This window comes from Neolamprologus brichardi, chromosome 1 (genome assembly GCF_056152115.1).
Source record: "Neolamprologus brichardi isolate AB-2024 chromosome 1, ASM5615211v1, whole genome shotgun sequence".
In the NCBI taxonomy this organism is placed as follows: Eukaryota; Metazoa; Chordata; class Actinopteri; order Cichliformes; family Cichlidae; genus Neolamprologus; species Neolamprologus brichardi.
Genome location: NC_142104.1, coordinates 16596236 through 16600704, shown reverse-complemented (window position 1 = coordinate 16600704; position 4469 = coordinate 16596236).

Genomic DNA, 4469 nt, shown 5'->3' with positions numbered 1-4469 from the left:
CCAATCAGAGGATGACATGTTTTTTTTTCTTTTTCCCCCTCCACTTTGTGAAATCACTTTACCCTTTTACATTTTAAATGTTTTATAAAGCCTACAAGTTTGATTAATTAACTCAAGAAACGCACCATTCACTTGGAGTTCCTGTGCAGGTAATTTAAAATACCTCCCCCCCCCCCCCCCCCCCCCCCCGGTCCAATCGTATCTTTGTCAAGATAACTGCTACAATGACATCTACGATTTGTTTTGTCAAAGACTGGACGTAGAATTAGGAAATACAGGGGACCAAGCAGTTTAGTTGCCATGCCAACTTGAATGACCACTTTAAAAGCTGGGTTATTGGCCCTCATTTTTACGACTAGTTATTGCAACCTCTGAATGACGTGAAACAGCTGTTAATGTAAGTTCGAATTACCCGATTTATGGATTTCATGGCGATTTCAGTTGGCTGTGACAGATTCTGTAAAATAAATAAAGGTTTTTCCACCTTATATCTATTGCCCATTTCTGCACTCGTTGAACTCCCCGATCCGGTCTGAGGCATTTTCTGAAGTTTCTCACACGTTGCTCAGTAGATTCTCCAGGTCAGGTGTAAGTACTGGAAACACATAGTGCGGTTTTGTTCAGTGGTCGAGCAGCATGCAGGAGGCAGGATGCATTATGCTCACTCATTCCTGTGAATTCTCTGGACACTTGCCTGAGCTATTAACACATGGGATGGATCGTATAGTACGATGACTAGGGAGCTGGGGTGAAAACCGTTTAATGTCCGTTCCAGCTGTTTGATCCTCACATACAACTCTTTGGGGTACTGCTCAGCCTAGAAGCAAGATTTTTTTTTCTTTTTGCACGTAACAGTGAGTTGAACGGAAGCTGTGTTGTTGTGACCGTTAGGGATTTATCAGGAGCCCAAGCACTACATAAAGTTTTAGAAAAAAAATGTTTGAAACTCCAAAGTGAAAACTAGTACTTCTCGTATTCAGAAAACAAAAAACAAAGAGTGGAAAAGAAACTCTAAAACCCATTACCACAGAGAGGCTATCACAGACTATAAGACAGAAACAGTATGGGTGCCCACACATTCAAGTAGGATGTGTTTATGTATCGCCCTGTCTTTGTTTTGTATTATTTTTAATCCTTTCCGTGTTGCTTAATTTTAAATTACAATCAACAGCAAAACATACTATATTTCTCATGGGACAGCTAATGTCAATATTGATTATCCACAAACCAAAAAAGAACATCTGTTGCACAACAGTGTTTCTCTCCTAGCTGTCAACTTGCATAGGATAAGCAAAATGTAACAAAATAAATAAATAAATAAATTATTAAACAACTGACACTTTTATAACTTTGGAGTGTAGTTCTCTTTGGATAACCTGTGATGTGCTGTCACTCATGTATTTCATTAACTATACTCTTTCGTGATATGGTGTTAGTTTCACCTTTGCTGAGTTTATTTCAACAAAAGACAAGCTGACTTATTATGGTATATAATCCTTGTGGTTATACAATTCACATCATTACTTGAGTAGATAAAGTAATGACCTGACACAAAGCCACAGAAGACATATATGCTAATGACATTTAATGAAAAATAATCTCCTCTATGATATGAAATGATCCACTGATGTATGGGGAGAACTCGTAAATGGGAATGTGGAGATGGTGGTGGTGGTGGTGGTGGTGGTGGGGGGGGGGGGGGGGGTAGTAGTTAGGAAATAGTGTTTTCTTATATACATAGTTTTTTATTTATATATTACAGCTTCGAGATCTCAAACACGCTGATAGCTATAATTTTAAAAGGGACAAAGGAAAAAGAAATTCTGAAGGAAAAGGATGACAGGGTGAGAGAAATGACAGATAAATGGGCTTGCTGTGTTGATGATTTTCTTGCTTGTTCCACCAAGAATAAAGAGCCCAGCAGTCAGCTCTCATCAAAGATAAACACAACTTTTTAACGAGTGCATTTATCCTGTTGCACTGCTGTCTTGCAAATGATGTGCTGCGCTCATCCCTTTTTTCCCTCTCAGTGATTTTTTTGTGGTGTTTGTGTTGTTAGTTTTACCTCATTTGAATTGAGGACCCAACTCAGCAGATGTATGCTGAGTTTACTTGACCTGCCCCAAATGCCTTGTGATAACAGGCATTTATGTGGAAATCCTTTCTTTTTCTTCTTTAACTCAAGAAGGTGGGAGTTTTAGGAGTGGAGAGACATAGGTGATGACAATTATGATGGCATTTTATTGTGCATATGTGTTTTTCATTGTAAAAGGTTTACACAGCAGTAACTCAGCTTTCTTGGTGTCCATGGCAACTGTAAAAGAAAGAAGGCACACTTCACCCATTTCTTCTCTCAGCTTATTTCGTTTGTCTCTCCCCTCCATGCCATCCGTTAATTCTCTGTTTTTCTCAGACCTCCCCCAATGTTGTTTTCTGCTTGTCTACTTGCTCTTTTCTTTTGTTGTAAACTAGTCCACCTTTGCAAGCACACTTCTAATTTCTTATTTTGCCATGGTAAATCCCTGCAGTTGGCTCAACCAGTGCAACTGCAAAATTGCTCTTTATCAGCAAGAAGAGGATGATGGTTCCAAGAAGGTATAAAATAGTCTTTTCTGAATTACCATTATGAATCAATCCAATGATTGAATCATAGTGTTCACATAATAGTGTACACAATTAATCACAACCTGCCTCATGATTTGAATCACACACGCAGTCACTTCGCTCCATCCCTTTCTGAAGAACAAGACCGGGAATTCTTGCAGTGAAATGCAATGACTAGATTGGATTAACCGGTTGAGCAAACGATCCATATGCCAAAGGCAGCTATAGAGGCCTGGGTTCAAGTCTGCCCCAAATCATTTCTTTTGTGTTATGCCCTCCTTACACCGTCCTTGCTTTCCCGTCTACTCTCTATATTATCCTGTCAAATAAATGCTAAAATGCAAGAAAGAAAATCTGTAACAAAACAGAGAGACCAGGGAACATGTTGTGATAAGAAGCATTTTGGTCCCAGTTTCAATGAGGTAAGCATGTGTAAATAGAACTATATTGGATTTCATTAGTTTCAGTTTTAGATTTTAGCATAAATGGAGTTTTCTAAATGTTCTTTTTATGTACAGACTTAAAAGGGAGAACAGGAAGCATCCATGGCACATGGATTAATCAGCCGCATAAGAGGCAGCAGAACATCATATACTATGTGACTAGAAAACTGTGGAAGAGATTCATTACTTGTCATTTTCCACAAAATCTCACATCTGCTGCCCAAGCTTCTCAGCATCCTTTGAAGCAAACAAAGTGTTTTCTTAGAGGAGCTGTGCAGAGAGGAGGAGGAGGATGGGCTGGAATTTTTTCTCATCTCAATTGCTCCATCTCTATTTTTCTGTACAGCTAACAGTGAGGCCTTAAGGGTTTGAGCAACTGGTCTCAAGAAGGAAAAAAAAAAAGAAAAGGCAAAGGCTCAAAGGCAAAGCCAATTCAAGATATTTTGGTATGTGTGTGAGAGAGACAGTGCGGTTAAGAGTTAAATCACGCTGTGTATTTGAATAACAGAATAATGCTGGGTGTGAGTGTGTGAGGGAAGAAATGAGAAGGGAAAGCTGTTAAGGAGAGAAAAAAATACACAAAGGCAATTCAGGAATACATACATAGGTTTGCGAGAATGTGATTTGTGTGCCATGCATGTGTAATAACGTTGCTGTTCAAAGGGTTTAAAACTTAAACTTTCCAGTTGGGTTTTATTTAAATAGTCTGAAATATTACAAACTGATTTACAAATGCAATCGACAGAAAAGATGAAATCTAGTTGGAAAGTTGACGCTTCTGAAAACCCTATAATAATATATCACTTTCTCTGTTATTGGTTGGATTATATGAAAATGTATTCTTTGCATTGCTGCACATTTCCTTTACATTTTGCTATGTAAATGAGAATAGGTTCTGTGATTCATTGAAAAGTGCAAACATAGAAATTCAGTGTACAAGGCTTAAATATAACAAGGTTTAAATTCGATATTTTGTATCATATATAATCTTCAACACAGCCTTCGGCACACTTCAGCATTTTCTCCCTGCTTCCCTTACTTATGAATGGTTTCCTGACAGCTAACCTTCCACTGAGACCATTGCAGGTGAGGCATCAGCAAAGACAAAAATGCTAAAAAATAATGAGATATGTCTTTTTTTTGACAATATGTGTTATTTATCTTCCTTATAATGTCTTGGGTAGTATCAGCTACACATCACTCAACTGTATCTGTAGTTCTATGGACAGCATGCAATCATATAAGCAGATGAAACATGAAAGCTAATTAGAAAGGCCAGAACACTCAAGCACGTCCCTCTGAAGAGAGGTACATGCAGTTACAGGAAACATAATGAGGCTTTGAGGGACTCGATGCAGGTAAGTAAAAGGTCACAGGGGAGAGAATACATGTGGGCAGGTAAGATACAGTCAACAACACAGA